Source organism: Panulirus ornatus, chromosome 62, assembly GCF_036320965.1.
Source record: "Panulirus ornatus isolate Po-2019 chromosome 62, ASM3632096v1, whole genome shotgun sequence".
Classification (NCBI taxonomy): domain Eukaryota; kingdom Metazoa; phylum Arthropoda; class Malacostraca; order Decapoda; family Palinuridae; genus Panulirus; species Panulirus ornatus.
The window spans coordinates 13,957,192-13,977,390 of record NC_092285.1 but is presented as its reverse complement, the minus strand read 5'-3'; the positions used below and the strand labels follow the sequence as shown (position 1 = coordinate 13,977,390).

The 20,199-nt window shown below is 42.2% G+C and overlaps 1 long non-coding RNA gene across 8 annotated transcripts in view; it reads left to right on the top strand.

Annotated features, from left to right (window-relative positions):
- LOC139745796 (uncharacterized) overlaps positions 1-20,199 on the top strand; it is a 65,695-nt gene that overhangs the window by 20,859 nt on the left and 24,637 nt on the right. The window contains exon 1 of one of the 8 annotated variants that reach the window (XR_011711966.1): positions 802-860. The exons of 6 other annotated variants lie outside the window; for them this stretch is intronic. This is a non-coding gene — a long non-coding RNA (uncharacterized lncRNA). Of the gene's footprint in view, positions 1-801; positions 879-20,199 lie in introns of those variants that run through there. One more of the 8 variants, XR_011711963.1, reaches the window with a different exon arrangement.

Genomic DNA, 20,199 nt, shown 5'->3' with positions numbered 1-20,199 from the left:
CTAGGCGCCCTGTCTAGAATAGAGTCAACCCGTCACGTATACACATTTATCTGCCCAACGACATATTTGTCACACCATCAGAGCCGCCATGGATTAAAATGGTGGCTACTCTTACCGAGATAAGGTTACCTCACACGTAAAAATCACCAGGAGTCTGATGTGTCTGACTAACTTTCATGTGGTCCAAGTAGCCGGGCATCCTAGAGTTCGCCTCCGACCCGTATATATACGTTTATCTGTCCATCAACATAAATCAGTCTATATACTTGAGAAATATATGTTCAAGTGATTCATAAATAAAATATCAGGATGGATGTGCCATACTTTCCTCCAGTCTTGAGAGTAAAGTTAATTTATAAGCCAGCAGCTTCACAAACGACTTAATCCTGAAAGATTCCCTACTTCTTACTCCCTATTCCCCTACGTGTTCGTTTTATTTACTTAATCAATTTATTTTCTACATCGTCAGTTAATGCAATGTCTTACTGTAAGTAATAAGTAGAAATGGCCAAGATAAAAAGTGCAATGTCGCCATCTATGTTTTGAATACCGTATATGAACTACTTCATGTTCTTTCCTAGGACTAAGTCAGCATGTCATCTATGTTTTAAATGTCGTATTAATTTATCTTTTATTTCTATGAGAGACAAAACTCATTTACTAAAGTCTTTTGGATTAATGACTACATTACATTGATGTCTCACGTTGATAAGATGAAGTTGTAACTTTGTTTGTAGTTATTCAAATAATGTTATCATTCAGGTTGAGTTGCCAGCTATGTATTATGTATTATCCATTGGACTTGACTAGATTCTCTTCTGTGCTCATATTTTTGCGGCCATTAAAATCCAAATACCCAGGTGAATTTTCTCTATGATGTATGTACATTTTAGAGGTCTTTATGAAGCTTTGTCTTTGTTTTTGTAATGGATATGTTAGAATACCATTGTAGATTATGCATCAAGCTTACAGAATAAGAGGAGAGGGCAGTAATTATCCGTGTAACTCATTAGTTAGTACACGTTAATGTTCTGTTGCCTCTAGCGAGAACATGCAAAGAAGTATTACTGATGTCCAAAATATATATTCATCTTTGTGACCTTGATCCCAGCTTTCCGTATTCATTAAATTATCTCCATTGTAAAGCGTGTACAAGGGTCATCTTTACATTAAAAAGCCATACAACTTAGACCTAGCATGGTAAATCAACAACCTTAGTTATATTAGTTGGGTAGAGCCTTTCTCTGTGTGCCCCAGCTTAGTGTTATTCAGATTCATTTATATTGCTTGTTCCTTTATTATTATGTTTTATCGCTTGACTTGATTAACGTTACCATTTTACCCAGACATCATGAAACTGATTAGCACTTTCATGTAAAGACTATAATAAACTCATCCAAGAGATACACAAATAACAATATAGGTAACTTGGCCAAGAGAGCCTATGAAGATTTCAATTAGTCATTTCCAACAGTTCACCAGGAATGAAAGGATCATCCAGCATGTTATTTGCTGGGCAGAATCTATATCACCCTTTTCACACACCCCATTCTACATATTTCCAACATCTAATAACTTTATGAAGTCTTACATTAAGCATTATCAGATTATGTTCGTGTCTGTAATTACACCTTTGTAGTTATTGACTTACATATATGTTTTGAGTCATTTGCCTCCAACACAAACATTTGGTATACACAAGATGATGTTGCTGGATTTTTGCCATTGTGAAAATATGATACACCCATTTTCTCAATATTTTGGTGATACGAAACATGAACAGACAACATACTGTGGTTGGAATTTTTGCTATTTATACCCACCCTGCCTGACATTAAGCCAGTCCTCAGTAGCTACCATGATAATGTTTGTATATTTCTCAGCTACTATAGGAGGTTAGGTTATATCTTCAGAATCTATCTCTGCAATTACCACCTTTTTTTATTTATTCCCAGATTTTCATTCTCATATCCCTCCCCATTATTGCTCATTTATGATAGGATTAGAAATGATACTTCAGATCTTGCATTAAGCATAAGGATCTAGATGTTTCTTACTAAATTTAAGGACTCCATTAAAGGACAGTTTTTCCTAATTTATAGGTTATACATATGGTGGCCATTAAGCAATTTTTTACCCTATGTTTATTATAATTGATTGCCGTCTCCCATGTAAGCAAGGAATTGCTAGGGAACAGAAGAATGGCCCATCCACACACACACACACACACACACACACACATATATATATATATATATATATATATATATTTTTTTTTTTTTTTTTCAAACTATTCGCCATTTCCCGCATTAGCGAGGTAGCGTTAAGAACAGAGAACTGGGCCACTGAGGGAATATCCTCACCTGGCCCCCTTCTCTGTTCCTTCTTTTGGAAAATTAAAAAAAATTGAGAGGGGAAGATTTCCAGCCCCCCGCTCCCTCCCCTTTTAGTCGCCTTCTACGACACGCAGGGAATACGTGGGAAGTATTCTTTCTCCCCTATCCCCTATATATATATATATATATATATATATATATATATATATATATATATATATGTGAATAAGAGCAAGGTTATTAGGTACAGTAGGGTTGAGGGTCAAGTCAATTGGGAGGTGAGTTTGAATGGAGAAAAACTGGAGGAAGTGAAGTGTTTTAGATATCTGGGAGTGGATCTGGCAGCGGATGGAACCATGGAAGCGGAAGTGGATCATAGGGTGGGGGAGGGGGCGAAAATTTTGGGAGCCTTGAAAAATGTGTGGAAGTCGAGAACATTATCCCGGAAAGCAAAAATGGGTATGTTTGAAGGAATAGTGGTTCCAACGATGTTGTATGGTTGCGAGGCGTGGGCTATGGATAGAGTTGTGCGCAGGAGGATGGATGTGCTGGAAATGAGATGTTTGAGGACAACGTGTAGTGTGAGGTGGTTTGATCGAGTAAGTAACGTAAGGGTAAGAGAGATGTGTGGAAATAAAAAGAGCGTGGTTGAGAGAGCAGAAGAGGGTGTTTTGAAGTGGTTTGGGCACATGGAGAGAATGAGTGAGGAAAGATTGACCAAGAGGATATATGTGTCGGAGGTGGAGGGAACGAGGAGAAGAGGGAGACCAAATTGGAGGTGGAAAGATGGACTGAAAAGGATTTTGTGTGATCGGGGCCTGAACATGCAGGAGGGTGAAAGGAGGGCAAGGAATAGAGTGAATTGGAGCGATGTGGTGTACAGGGGTTGACGTGCTGTCAGTGGATTGAATCAAGGCATGTGAAGCGTCCGGGGTAAACCATGGAAAGCTGTGTAGGTATGTATATTTGCGTGTGTGGACGTGTGTATGTACATGTGTATGGGGGGGTTGGGCCATTTCTTTCGTCTGTTTCCTTGCGCTACCTCGCAAACGCGGGAGACAGCGACAAAGTAAAAAAAAAAAAAATTTTTTTTTTTTTTTTAATTTTCCAAAAGAAGGAACAGAGGGGGCCAGGTGAGGATATTCCAAAAAAGGCCCAGTCCTCTGTTCTTAACGCTACCTCGCTAACGCGGGAAATGGCAAATAGTTTAAAAGAAAGATTTTTTTTTTCTTTGTCGCTGTCTCCCGCGTTTGCGAGGTAGCGCAAGGAAACAGAGGAAAGAAATGGCCCAACCCACCCCCATACACATGTCCACACATGCAAATATACATACCTACACAGCTTTCCATATATATGTAGTCTTTATATATTTTTTTTTTTTTTCTTTTTTTATACCTCGTCGCTGTCTCCCGCGTTTGCGAGGTAGCGCAAGGAAACAGACGAAAGAAATGGCCCAACCCCCCCCATACACATGTACATACACACGTCCACACACGCAAATATACATACCTACACAGCTTTCCATGGTTTACCCCGGACGCTTCACATGCCCTGATTCAGTCCACTGACAGCACGTCAACCCCTGTATACCACATCGCTCCAATTCACTCTATTCCTTGCCCTCCTTTCACCCTCCTGCATGTTCAGGCCCCGATCACACAAAATCCTTTTCACTCCATCTTTCCACCTCCAATTCGGTCTCCCTCTTCTCCTCGTTCCCTCCACCTCCGACACATATATCCTCTTGGTCAATCTTTCCTCACTCATTCTCTCCATGTGCCCAAACCATTTCAAAACACCCTCTTCTGCTCTCTCAACCACGCTCTTTTTATTTCCACACATCTCTCTTACCCTTACGTTACTTACTCGATCAAACCACCTCACACCACACATTGTCCTCAAACATCTCATTTCCAGCACATCCATCCTCCTGCGAACAACTCTATCCATAGCCCACGCCTCGCAACCATACAACATTGTTGGAACCACTATTCCTTCAAACATACCCATTTTTGCTTTCCGAGATAATGTTCTCGACTTCCACACATTCTTCAAGGCCCCCAGAATTTTCGCCCCCTCCCCCACCCTATGATCCACTTCCGCTTCCATGGTTCCATCCGCTGCCAGATCCACTCCCAGATATCTAAAACACTTCACTTCCTCCAGTTTTTCTCCATTCAAACTCACCTCCCAATTGACTTGACCCTCAACCCTACTGTACCTAATAACCTTGCTCTTATTCACATTTACTCTTAACTTTCTTCTTCCACACACTTTACCAAACTCAGTCACCAGCTTCTGCAGTTTCTCACATGAATCAGCCACCAGCGCTGTATCATCAGCGAACAACAACTGACTCACTTCCCAAGCTCTCTCATCCCCAACAGACTTCATACTTGCCCCTCTTTCCAAAACTCTTGCATTTACCTCCCTAACAGCCCCATCCATAAACAAATTAAACAACCATGGAGACATCACACACCCCTGCCGCAAACCTACATTCACTGAGAACCAATCACTTTCCTCTCTTCCTACACGTACACATGCCTTACATATATATATGTATATATATATATATATATATATATATATATATATATATATATATATATATATATATATTAAGAGTAAATGTGAATAAGAGCAAGGTTATTAGGTACAGTAGGGTTGAGCGTCAAGTCAATTGGGAGGTAAGTTTGAATGGAGCAAAACTGGAGGAAATAAAGTGTTTTAGATATCTGGGAGTGGATCTGGCAGCGGATGGAACCATGGAAGCGGAAGTGGATCATAGGGTGGGGGAGGGGGCGAAAATCCTGGGAGCCTTGAAGAATGTGTGGAAGTCGAGAACATTATCTCGGAAAGCAAAAATGGGTATGTTTAAAGGAATAGTGGTTCCAACAATGTTGTATGGTTGCGAGGTGTGGGCTATGGATAGAGTTGTGTGCAGGAGGATGGATGTGCTGGAAATGAGATGTTTGAGGACAATGTGTGGTGTGAGGTGGTTTGATCGAGTAAGTAACGTAAGGGTAAGAGAGATGTGTGGAAATAAAAAGAGTGTGGTTGAAAGAGCAGAAGAGGGTGTTTTGAAATGGTTTGGACACATGGAGAGAATGAGTGAGGAAAGATTGACCAAGAAGATATATGTGTCGGAGGTGGAGGGAACGAGGAGAAGAGGGAGACCAAATTGGAGGTGGAAAGATGGAGTGAAAAAGATTTTGTGTGATCGAGGCCTAAACATGCAGGAGGGTGAAAGGAGGGCAAGGAATAGAGTGAATTGGATCAATGTGGTATACCGGGGTTGACGTGCTGTCAGTGGATTGAATCAGGACATGTGAAGCGTCTGGGGTAAACCATGGAAAGCTGTGTAGGTATGTATATTTGCGTGTGTGGACGTATGTATATACATGTGTATGGGGGTGGGTTGGGCCATTTCTTTCGTCTGTTTCCTTGCGCTACCTCGCAAACGCGGGAGACAGCGACAAAGCAAAAAAAAAAAAATATTTTTTTTTTTTTTTTTTTTTTTTTTTATACTTTTTCGCTGTCTCCCGCGTTTGCGAGGTAGCGCAAGGAAACAGACGAAAGAAATGGCCCAACCCCCCCCATACACATGTACATACACACGTCCACACACTCAAATATACATACCTACACAGCTTTCCATGGTTTACCCCGGACGCTTCACATGCCTTGATTCAGTCCACTGACAGCACGTCAACCCCTGTATACCACATCGCTCCAATTCACTCTATTCCTTGCCCTTCTTTCACCCTCCTGCATGTTCAGGCCCCGATCACACAAAATCCTTTTCACTCCATCTTTCCACCTCCAATTTGGTCTCCCTCTTCTCCTCGTTCCCTCCACCTCCGACACATATATCCTCTTGGTCAATCTTTCCTCACTCATTCTCTCCATGTGCCCAAACCATTTCAAAACACCCTCTTCTGCTCTCTCAACCACGCTCTTTTTATTTCCACACATCTCTCTTACCCTTACGTTACTTACTCGATCAAACCACCTCACACCACACATTGTCCTCAAACATCTCATTTCCAGCACATCCATCCTCCTGCGCACAACTCTATCCATATCCCACACCTCGCAACCATACAACATTGTTGGAACTACTATTCCTTCAAACATACCCATTTTTGCTTTCCGGGATAATGTTCTCGACTTCCACACATTTTTCAAGGCTCCCAAAATTTTCGCCCCCTCCCCCACCCTATGATCCACTTCCGCTTCCATGGTTCCATCTGCTGACAGATCCACTCCCAGATATCTAAAACACTTCACTTCCTCCAGTTTTTCTCCATTCAAACTCACCTCCCAATTGACTTGACCCTCAACCCTACTGTACCTAATAACCTTGCTCTTATTCACATTTACTCTTAACTTTCTTCTTCCACACACTTTACCAAACTCCGTCACCAGCTTCTGCAGTTTCTCACATGAATCAGCCACCAGCGCTGTATCATCAGCAAACAACAACTGACTCACTTCCCAAGCTCTCTCATCCCCAACAGACTTCATACTTGCCCCTCTTTCCAAGACTCTTGCATTTACCTCCCGAACAACCCCATCCATAAACAAATTAAACAACCATGGAGACATCACACACCCCTGCCGCAAACCTACATTCACTGAGAACCAATCACTTTCCTCTCTTCCTACACGTACACATGCCTTGCATCCTCGATAAAAACTTTTCACTGCTTCTAACAACTTGCCTCCCACACCATATATTCTTAATACCTTCCACAGAGCATCTCTATCAACTCTATCATATGCCTTCTCCAGATCCATAAATGCTACATACAAATCCATTTGCTTTTCTAAGTATTTCTCACATACATTCTTCAAAGCAAACACCTGATCCACACATCCTCTACCACTTCTGAAACCACACTGCTCTTCCCCAATCTGATGCTCTGTACATGCCTTCACCCTCTCAATCAATACTCTCCCATATAATTTACCAGGAATACTCAACAAACTTATACCTCTGTAATTTGAGCACTCACTCTTATCCCCTTTGCCTTTGTACAATGGCACTATGCACGCATTCTGCCAATCCTCAGGCACCTCACCATGAGTCATACATACATTAAATAACCTTACCAACCAGTCAACAATACAGTCACCCCCTTTTTTAATAAATTCCACTGCAATACCATCCAAACCTGCTGCCTTGCCGGCTTTCATCTTCCGCAAAGCTTTTACTACCTCTTCTCTGTTTACCAAATCATTTTCCCTAACCCTCTCACTTTGCACACCACCTCGACCCAAACACCCTATATCTGCCACTCTGTCATCAGACACATTCAACAAACCTTCAAAATGCTCATTCCATCTCCTTCTCACATCACCACTACTTGTTATCACCTCCCCATTTGCGCCCTTCACTGAAGTTCCCATTTGCTCCCTTGTCTTACGCACCCTATTTACCTCCTTCCAGAACATCTTTTTATTCTCCCTAAAATTTACTGATAGTCTCTCACCCCAACTCTCATTTGCCCTTTTTTTCACCTCTTGCACCTTTCTCTTGACCTCCTGTCTCTTTCTTTTATACTTCTCCCACTCAATTGCATTTTTTCCCTGCAAAAATCGTCCAAATGCCTCTCTCTTCTCTTTCACTAATACTCTTACTTCTTCATCCCACCACTCACTACCCTTTCTAAACAGCCCACCTCCCACTCTTCTCATGCCACAAGCATCTTTTGTGCAATCCATCGCTGATTCCCTAAATACATCCCATTCCTCCCCCACTCCCCTTACTTCCATTGTTCTCACCTTTTTCCATTCTGTACACAGTCTCTCCTGATACTTCTTCACACAGGTCTCCTTCCCAAGCTCACTTACTCTCACCACCTTCTTCACCCCAACATTCACTCTTCTTTTCTGAAAACCCATACTAATCTTCACCTTAGCCTCCACAAGATAATGATCAGACATCCCTCCAGTTGCACCTCTCAGCACATTGACATCCAAAAGTCTCTCTTTCGCACGCCTGTCAATTAACACGTAATCCAATAACGCTCTCTGGCCATCTCTCCTACTTACATAAGTATACTTATGTATATCTCGCTTTTTAAACCAGGTATTCCCAATCATCAGTCCTTTTTCAGCACATAAATCTACAAGCTCTTCACCATTTCCATTTACAACGCTGAACACCCCATGCATACCAATTATTCCCTCAACTGCCACATTACTCACCTTTGCATTCAAATCACCCATCACTATAACCCGGTCTCGTGCATCAAAACCGCTAACACACTCATTTAGCTGCTCCCAAAACACTTGCCTCTCATGATCTTTCTTCTCATGCCCAGGTGCATATGCACCAATAATCACCCACCTCTCTCCATCAACTTTCAATTTTACCCATATTAATCGAGAATTTACTTTCTTACATTCTATCACATACTCCCACAACTCCTGTTTCAGGAGTATTGCTACTCCTTCCCTTGCTCTTGTCCTCTCACTAACCCCTGACTATATATATATATATATATATATATATATATATATATATATATATTATATATGTATATGATGGAGTGAAAAAGATTTTGAGTGATCTGGGCCTGAACATGCAGGAGGGTGAAAGGCGTGCAAGGAATAGAGTGAATTGGAACAATGTGGTATACTGGGGTCGACGTGCTGTCGATGGATTGAACCAGGGCATGTGAAGCGTCTGGGGTAAACCATGGAAAGTTCTGTGGGGCCTGGATATGAAAAGGGAGCTGTGGTTTCGGTGCATTATTACATGACAGGTAGAGACTGTGAACGAATGGAGCCTTTGTTGTCTTTTCCTAGTGCTACCTCGCACACATGAGGGGGAAGGGGGTTGTTATTCCATGTGTGGTGAGGTGGCGATGGGAATGAATAAAGGCAGACAGTATGAATTATGTACATGTGTATGTATGTATATGTCTGTGTGTGTATATATATGTATACATTGAGATGTATAGGTATGTATATTTGCGTGTGTGGACGTGTATGTATATACATGTGTATGTGGGTGGGTTAGGCCATTCTTTCGTCTGTTTCCTTGCATTGCCTTGCTAATGTGGGAGACAGAGACAAAGCAAAATAAATAGAAACTATATATATGTATATATTTAGATAAAGTGCATAAAATAAGAGAACAAATGGTAACATCAATGAAGGTGGCAAATGGGCAGGTAATAGCAAGTATGATGAAGTAAGAAGGAAATGGAGTGAGTATTTTGATGGATTGTTGAATATGTCTGATGATACAGTGGCCGATATTGGGTGTTTTGGTTGGGGTGGTATGCGAAGAGAGAGGGTTGAGGAGAATGGTTTGGTAAACGGAGATGTAGTGAAAGCTTTGTGGAAGATGAAAGCTGGCCAGGTGGTATGTTTGGGTGGTATTGCAGTGAAATTTATTATAAAAGGAGGTACTGTATTGTTGATTGGGTGGTAAAGATATGCAGTGTATGTAGGGATCATGGTGAAGTGCCTGAGGATTGGCAGAATGCATACATAGTGCCATTGTACAAAGGCAAAGGGGATAAAGGTGGGTGTTCAAATTTCACAGGCATAAGTTTGTTGAGTATTCCTGGGAAATTATATGGGAGGGTATTGATTGATAGGGTCAAGGCATGTACAGAGCATCAGATTGGGGAAGAGCAGTGTGGCTTCAGAAGTGGTAGAGGATGTGTGGATCAGGTGTTTGCTTTGAAGAGTGTATGTGAGAAATATTTAGAAAAACAGATGGATTTGTATGTAGCATTTATGGACCTGGAGAAGGCATATGATAGGGTTGATAGAGATGCTTTGTGGAAAGTTTTAAGAGTATATGGTGAGGGAGGTAAGTTGCTAGAAGCGGTGAAAAGTTTTTACCAAGGATGTAAGGTATGTGTATGAGTAGGAAGAGAGGAAAGTGAATGTTGGTTTGTGGCAGGGGTGCGTGATGTCTCCATGGTTGTTTAATTTGTTTATGGATGGTGTTGTTAGGGAGGTGAATGCAGGAGTTTTGGAGAGCAGGGCAAGTATGGAGACTGTTGTGGATGAGAGGGCTTGTGAAGTGAGTCAGTTGTTGTTCGCTAATGATACAGCACTGGTGGCTGATTCGGGTGAGAAACTGCAGAAGTTAGTGACTGAGTTTGGTAAAGTGTGTGGAAGAAGAAAGTTAAGAGTAAATGTGAATAAGAGCAGGGTTATTAGGTTCAGTAGGGTTGAAGGACAAGTTGATTGGGAGGTAAGTTTGAATGGAGGAAGTGAAGTGTATTAGATCTGTGTGAGTGGACTTAGCAGCAGATGGAACCATGGAAGCAGAAGTGTCACAGGTGGAGAGTGGGTGAAGGTTTTGGGAGCATTGAAGAATGTGTGGAAGGCGAGAACATTATCTTGGAGAGCAAAAATGGGCATGTTTGAAGGAATAGTGGCTCCAAAGTTATATGGGTGCGAGGCATGGGCTATAGATAGGGTTGTGCGGAGGAGGGTGGATGTTTTGGAAATTAGATATTTGAGGACAAAATGTTGTGTGAGATGGTTTGATTGAGTATGTAATTACAGGGTAAGAGAGGTGTGTGGTAAAAGAAAGTGTATGGTTGAGAGAGCAGAAGAGGGTGTGTTGAAATGGTTTGGACACATGGTGAGAATGAGTGAGGAAAAATTGACAAAGAGGATATATGTGTCGAGAGGTGGAGGGAAGAAGGAGAAGCAGGAGACCAAATTGGAAGTGGCAGGATGAAGTGAAAAAGATTTTGAGCAGTCGGGGCCTGAACATACAGAAAGGTGAAAGGCGTGCAAGGAATAGAGTGAATTGGAATGATGTGGTTTACTGGGGTTGCTGTACTGTAAGTGGATTGAACCAGGGCATGTGAAGCATCTGGGGTAAACCATGGAAAGGTCTAAGGGGCCTGGATGTGGAGAGGGAGCTGTGGTTTCAGTGCATTACACATGAGAGCTAGAGACTAAGTATGAATGAATGTGGCCTTATTTTGTCTTTTCTTGTGAAGCATCTGGGGTAAACCATGGAAAGTTCTGTGGGGCCTGGATGTTGAAAGGGAGCTGCGGTTTCGGTGCATTATTACATGACAGCTAGAGACTGAGTGTGAATGAATGTGGCCTTTGTTTGTCTTTTCCTAGTGCTACCTTGCACACATGAGGGTGGAGGGGGTTGTTATTTCATGTGTGGCAGGGTGGTGATGGGAATGAATAAAGGCAGACAATATGAATTATGTACATGTATATATATATGTATATGTCTGTGTGTGGATATATAGGTATACGTTGAGATGTATAGGTATGTATATTTGCGTGTGGACATGTATGTATATGCATGTGTATGTGGGTGGGTTGGGCCATTCTTTCGTCTGTTTCCTTGCACTACCTCGCTAGCGCGGGAGACAGCGACAAAGCAAAATAAAGAATAATGAATAATAGTATATATTTATATGTCTTTGTATGTATATGAATGTATATGTGCATGTATGTGCCTTCACCCTCTCAATCAATACCCTCCCATATAGTTTTCCAGGAATACTAAACAAACTTATACCTCTGTAATTTGAGCACTCACCTTTGTCCCCTTTGCCTTTGCACATTGGCACTATGCAAGCATTCCGCCAATCCTCAGGTACCTCACCATAAATCATACATACATTAAATAACCTTACCAACCAGTCAACAATACAGTCACCCCCATTTTTAATAAATTCCATTGCAATACCATCCGAACCCACTGCCTTGCCAGTTTTTATCTTCACCAAAGCTTCCACTACCTCTGTTTACCAAATCATTCTCCCTGACCCTCTTACTTCGCACACCACCTCGACCAAAACACCCTGTATCTGCCACTCTGTGATCTAACACATTCAACAAACCTTCAAAATGCTCACTCCATCTCCTTCTCACATCACCATTACTTGTTATTACCTCCCCATTTGCCCCCTTCACCGATGTTCCCATTTGTTCTCTTGTCTTACACACTTTATTTACCTCCTTCCAAAACATCTTTTTATTCTCCCAAAAATTTAATGATACTCTCTTACCCCAACTCTCATTTGCCCTATTTTTCACCTCTTGAACCTTTCTCTTGACATCATGCCTCTTACTTTTATACATCTAGTTATTTGCACTATTTCCCAGTCTCTCTCTTCTCTTTCACTAATAATCTTACTTATTCATCCCATCACTCACTATCCCTTTCTAACCTGCCCACCTCCCACCTTTCTCATGCCTCAAGCATCTTTTGCACCAGCCATCACTGCTTCCCAAATTACATCCCATTCCTCCCCTACTCCCTTTACGTCCTTTGCTCTCACCTTTTTCCATTCTGCACTCCGTCTCTCCTGGTACTTCCTCACACAAATCTCCTTCCCAAGCTCACTCACTCTCACCACTCTCTTCATCCCAATTTTCTCACTTCTTTTCTGAAAACCTCTACAAATTTCATCTTCGCCTCCACAAGATAAAGATCAGATGTCCCTCCAGTTGCCCCTCTTGATATACGTGCCCATACATGCAAATATACATATCAGCACATATATATATATATATATATATATATATATATATATGTGCATGGGTATATATGTGTGTGTCTGTGTGTGTGTGTGTGTATGTGTGCATTGAGATGTATAGGTGTGTATGTTTGCGTGTGTGGACGTGTATGTGTGTACATTGTGTGTGTGGGTGGGTTGGGCCATTTCTTTCGTCTGTTTCCTTGCGCTGCCTCGCAGACGCAGAGGACAGCGACAAAGCAAAAAAAAAAAAAAATATATATATATATATATATATATATATATATATATATATATATATATATATATATATATATATATATATATATTATCCCTGGGGATGGGGGAGAAAGAATACTTCCCACGTATTCCCTGCGTTTCGTAGAAGGCGACTAAAAGGGGAGGGAGCGGGTGGCTGGAAATCCTCCCCTTTCTTGTTTTTTTTTTTTTTTTTTTTTAATTTTCCAAAAGAAGGAACAGAGAAGGGGGTCAGGTGAGGATATTCCCTCTAAGGCCCAGTTCTCTGTTCTTAACGCTACCTCGCTAACGCGGGAAATGGCAAATAGTATGAAAAAAAAAATATATATATATATATATATATATTTCTTTTTTCTTTCTTTTAAACTATTCGCCATTTCCCGCGTTAGCGAGGTAGCGTTAAGAACAGAGGACTGGGCCTTAGTGGAATATCCACACCTGGCCCCCCTCTGTTCCTTCTTTTGGAAAAATTAAAAAAAAAAAATTTATATATATATATATATATATATATATATATATATATATATATATATATATATATATATTTTTTTTTTTTTTTTTTTTTTTTTATACTTTGTCGCTGTCTCCCGCGTTTGCGAGGTAGCGCAAGGAAACAGACGAAAGAAATGGCCCAACCCCCCCCCCCATACACATGTACATACACACGTCCACACACGCAAATATACATACCTACACAGCTTTCCACGGTTTACCCCAGACGCTTCACATGCCTTGCTTCAATCCACTGACAGCACGTCAACCCCTGTATACCACATGACTCCAATTCACTCTATTTCTTGCCCTCCTTTCACCCTCCTGCATGTTCAGGCCCCGATCACACAAAATCTTTTTCACTCCATCTTTCCACCTCCAATTTGGTCTCCCTCTTCTCCTCGTTCCCTCCACCTCCGACACATATATCCTCTTGGTCAATCTCTCCTCACTCATTCTCTCCATGTGCCCAAACCATTTCAAAACACCCTCTTCTGCTCTCTCAACCACGCTCTTTTTATTTCCACACATCTCTCTTACCCTTACGTTACTTACTCGCTCAAACCACCTCACACCACACATTGTCCTCAAACATCTCATTTCCAGCACATCCATCCTCCTGCGCACATCTCTATCCATAGCCCACGCCTCGCAACCATACAGCATTGTTGGAACCACTATTCCCTCAAACATACCCATTTTTGCTTTCCGAGATAATGTTCTCGACTTCCACACATTTTTCAAGGCTCCCAAAATTTTCGCCCCCTCCCCCACCCTATGATCCACTTCCGCTTCCATGGTTCCATCCGCTGACAGATCCACTCCCAGATATCTAAAACACTTCACTTCCTCCAGTTTTTCTCCATTCAAACTCACCTCCCAATTGACTTGACCCTCACCCCTACTGTACCTAATAACCTTGCTCTTATTCACATTTACTCTCAACTTTCTTCTTCCACACACTTTACCAAACTCAGTCACCAGCTTCTGCAGTTTCTCACATGAATCAGCCACCAGCGCTGTATCATCAGCGAACAACAATTGACTCACTTCCCAAGCTCTCTCATCCCCAACAGACTTCATACTTGCCCCTCTTTCCAGGACTCTTGCATTTACCTCCTTTACAACCCCATCCATAAACAAATTAAACAACCATGGAGACATCACACACCCCTGCCGCAAACCTACATTCACTGAGAACCAATCACTTTCCTCTCTTCCTACACGTACACTTGCCTTACATCCTCGATAAAAACTTTTCACTGCTTCTAACAACTTGCCTCCCACACCATATATTCTTAATACCTTCCACAGAGCATCTCTATCAACTCTATCATATGCCTTCTCCAGATCCATAAATGCTACATACAAATCCATTTGCTTTTCTAAGTATTTCTCACATACATTCTTCAAAGCAAACACCTGATCCACACATCCTCTACCACTTCTGAAACCGCACTGCTCTTCCCCAATCTGATGCTCTGTACATGCCTTCACCCTCTCAATCAATACCCTCCCATATAATTTACCAGGAATACTCAACAAACTTATACCTCTGTAATTTGAGCACTCACTCTTATCCCCTTTGCCTTTGTACAATGGCACTATGCACGCATTCCGCCAATCCTCAGGCACCTCACCATGAGTCATACATACATTAAATAACCTTACCAACCAGTCAACAATACAGTCACCCCCTTTCTTAATAAATTCCACTGCAATACCATCCAAACCTGCTGCCTTGCCGGCTTTCATCTTCCGCAAAGCTTTTACTACCTCTTCTCTGTTTACCAAATCATTTTCCCTAACCCTCTCACTTTGCACACCACCTCGACCAAAACACCCTATATCTGCCACTCTGTCATCAGACACATTCAACAAACCTTCAAAATACTCATTCCATCTCCTTCTCACATCACCGCTACTTGTTATCACCTCCCCATTTACGCCCTTCACTGAAGTTCCCATTTGCTCCCTTGTCTTACGCACCCTATTTACCTCCTTCCAGAACATCTTTTTATTCTCCCTAAAATTTACTGATAGTCTCTCACCCCAACTCTCATTTGCCCTTTTTTTCACCTCTTGCACCTTTCTCTTAACCTCCTGTCTCTTTCTTTTATACTTCTCCCACTCAATTGCATTTTTTCCCTGCAAAAATCGTCCAAATGCCTCTCTCTTCTCTTTCACTAATACTCTTACTTCTTCATCCCACCACACACTACCCTTTCTAAACAGCCCACCTCCCACTCTTCTCATGCCACAAGCATCTTTTGCGCAATCCATCACTGATTCCCTAAATACATCCCATTCCTCCCCAACTCCCCTTACTTCCATTGTTCTCACCTTTTTCCATTCTGTACACAGTCTCTCCTGGTACTTCCCCACACAGGTCTCCTTCCCAAGCTCACTTACTCTCACCACCTTCTTCACCCCAACATTCACTCCTCTTTTCTGAAAACCCATACTAATCTTCACCTTAGCCTCCACAAGATAATGATCAGACATCCCTCCAGTTGCACCTCTCAGCACATTAACATCCAAAAGTCTCTCTTTCGCACGCCTGTCAATTAACACGTAATCCAATAACGCTCTCTGGCCATCTCTCCTACTTACATAAGTATACTTATGTATATCTCGCTTTTTATATATATACAAATTTTTTTTTTTTGCTTTGTCGCTGTCTCCCACGTTTGTGAGGTAGCGCAAGGAAAAAGACAAAAGAAATGGCCCAACCCACCCCCATACACATGTATATACATACGTCCACACACGCAAATATACATACCTACACAGCTTTCCATGGTTTACCCCAGACGCTTCACATGCCCTGATTCAACCCACTGACAGCACGTCAACCCCGGTATACCACATCGATCCAATTCACTCTATTCCTTGCTCTCCTTTCACCCTCCTGCATGTTCAGGCCCCGATCACACAAAATCTTTTTCACTCCATCTTTCCACCTCCAATTTGGTCTCCCACTTCTCCTCGTTCCCTCCACCTCCGACACATATATCCTCTTGGTCAATCTTTCCTCACTCATTCTCTCCATGTGCCCAAACCATTTCAAAACACCCTCTTCTGCTCTCTCAACCACGCTCTTTTTATTTCCACACATCTCTCTTACCCTTACATTACTTACTCGATCAAACCACCTCACACCACACATTGTCCTCAAACATCTCATTTCCAGCACATCCATCCTCCTGCACACAACTCTATCCATAGCCCACACCTCGCAACCATACAACATTGTTGGAACCACTATTCCTTCAAACATACCCATTTTTGCTTTCCGAGATAATGTTCTCGACTTCCACACATTCTTCAAGGCTCCCAGGATTTTCGCCCCCTCCCCCACCCTATGATCCACTTCCGCTTCCATGGTTCCATCCGCTGCCAGATCCACTCCCAGATATCTAAAACACTTCACTTCCTCCAGTTTTTCTCCATTCAAACTCACCTCCCAGTTGACTTGACCCTCAACCCTACTGTACCTAATAACCTTGCTCTTATTCACATTTACTCTTAACTTTCTTCTTTCACACACTTTACCAAACTCAGTCACCAGCTTCTGCAGTTTCTCACTTGAATCAGCCACCAGCGCTGTATCATCAGCGAACAACAACTGACTCACTTCCCAAGCTCTCTCATCCCCAACAGACTTCATACTTGCCCCTCTTTCCAAAACTCTTGCATTTACCTCCCTAACAACCCCATCCATAAACAAATTAAACAACCATGGAGACATCACACACCCCTGCCGCAAACCTACATTCACTGAGAACCAATCACCTTCCTCTCTTCCTACACGCACACATGCCTCACATCCTCGATAAAAACTTTTCACCACCCCTAACAACTTTCCTCCCACACCATATATTCTTAATACCTTCCACAGAGCATCTCTATCAACTCTATCATATGCCTTCTCCAGATCCATAAATGCTACATACAAATCCATTTGCTTTTCTAAGTATTTCTCACATACATTCTTCAAAGCAAACACCTGATCCACACATCCTCTACCACTTCTGAAACCACACTGCTCTTCCCCAATCTGATGCTCTGTACATGCCTTCACCCTCTCAATCAATACCCTCCCATACAATTTACCAGGAATACTCAACAAACTTATACCTCTGTAATTTGAGCACTCACTCTTATCCCCTTTTCCTTTGTACAATGGCACTATGCACGCATTCCTCCAATCCTCAGGCACCTCACCATGAGTCATACATACATTAAATAACCTTACCAACCAGTCAACAATACAGTCACCCCCTTTTTTAATAAATTCCACTGCAATACCATCCAAACCTGCTGCCTTGCCGGCTTTCATCTTCCGCAAAGCTTTCACTACCTCTTCTCTGTTTACCAAATCGTTTTCCCTAACCCTCTCACTTTGCACACCACCTCGACCAAAACACCCTATATCTGCCACTCTATCATCAGACACATTCAACAAACCTTCAAAATACTCACTCCATCTCCTTCTCACATCACCACTACTTGTTATCACCTCCCCATTTGCGCCCTTCACTAAAGTTCCCATTTGCTCCCTTGTCTTACGCACTTTATTTACCTCCTTCCAGAACATCTTTTTATTTTCCCTAAAATTTAATGACACTCTCTCTATGATAGAGTTGATAGAGATGCTCTGTGGAAGGTATTAAGAATATATGGTGTGGGAGGCAAGTTGTTAGAAGCAGTGAAAAGTTTTTATCGAGGATGTAAGGCATGTGTACGTGTAGGAAGAGAGGAAAGTGATTGGTTCTCAGTGAATGTAGGTTTGCGGCAGGGGTGTGTGATGTCTCCATGGTTGTTTAATTTGTTTATGGATGGGGTTGTTAGGGAGGTAAAGGCAAGAGTTTTGGAAAGAGGGGCAAGTATGAAGTCTGTTGGGGATGAGAGAGCTTGGGAAGTGAGTCAGTTGTTGTTCGCTGATGATACAGCGCTGGTGGCTGATTCATGTGAGAAACTGCAGAAGCTGGTGACGGAGTTTGATAAAGTGTGTGGAAGAAGAAAGTTAAGAGTAAATGTGAATAAGAGCAAGGTTATTAGGTACAGTAGGGTTGAGGGTCAAGTAAATTGGGAGGTGAGTTTGAATGGAGGAAAACTGGAGGAAGTGAAGTGTTTTAGATATCTGGGAGTGGATCTGGCAGCGGATGGAACCATGGAAGCAGAAGTGGACCATAGGGTGGGGGAGGGGGCGAAAATTCTGGGAGCCTTGAAGAATGTGTGGAAGTCGAGAACATTATCTCGGAAAGCAAAAATGGGTATGTTTGAAGGAATAGTGGTTCCAACAATGTTGTATGGTTGCGAGGCGTGGGCTATGGATAGAGTTGTGCGCAGGAGGATGGATGTGCTGGAAATGAGATGTCTGAGGACAATGTGTGGTGTGAGGTGGTTTGATCGAGTAAGTAACGTAAGGGTGAGAGAGATGTGTGGAAATAAAAAGAGCGTGGTTGAGAGAGCAGAAGAGGGTGTTTTGAAATGGTTTGGGCACATGGAGAGAATGAGTGAGGAAAGGTTGACCAAGAGGATATATGTGTCGGAGGTGGAGGGAACGAGGAGAAGAGGGAGACCAAATTGGAGGTGGAAAGATGGAGTGAAAAAGATTTTGTGTGATCGGGGCCTGAACTTGCAGGAGGGTGAAAGGAGGGCAAGGAATAGAGTGAATTGGAGCAATGTGGTATACCGGGGTTGACGTGCTGTCAGTGGATTGAATCAAGACATGTGAAGCGTCTGGGGTAAACCATGGAAAGCTGTGTAGGTATGTATATTTGCGTGTGTGGACGTATGTATATACATGTGTATGGGGGGGGGTTGGGCCATTTCTTTCGTCTGTTTCCTTGCGCTACCTCGCAAACGCGGGAGACAGCGACAAAGTATAAAAAAAAAAAAAAAAAATATATATATATATATATATATATATATTTTTTTCCAAAGGAAGGAACAGAGAAGGGGGCTGGATGAGGATGTTTCCTCAGAGGCCCAGTCCTCTGTTCTTAACGCTACCTCGCTGACGCAGGAAATGGCGAATAGTATGAAAGAATGAATATATATATATATATGGGAACTTCAGTGAAGGGGGCTAATGGGAGGTGATAACAAGTAGTGGTAATGTGAGAGGGAGATGGAGTGAGTATTTTCAAGGTTTGTTGAATGTGTTTGATGATAAAGTGGCAGATATAGGGTGTTTTGGTTGAGGTGGTGTGCAAAGTGAGAGGGTTAGGGAAAATGATTTGGTAAACAGAGAAGAGGTAGTAAAAGCTTTGTGGAAGATGAAAGCTGGCAAGGCAGCAGGTTTGGATGGTATTGCAGTGGAATTTATTAAAAAAGGGGGTGACTGTATTGTTGACTGGTTGGTAAGGTTATTTAATGTATGTATGATTCATGGTGGGGTGCCTGAGGATTGGCGGAATGCTTGCATAGTGCCATTGTACAAAGGCAAAGGGGATAAGAGTGAGTGCTCAAATTACAGAGGTATAAGTTTGTTGAGTATTCCTGGTAAATTATATGGGAGGGTATTGATTGAGAGGGTGAAGGCATGTACAGAGCATCAGATTGGGGAAGAGCAGTGTGGTTTCAGAAGTGGTAGAGGATGTGTGGAT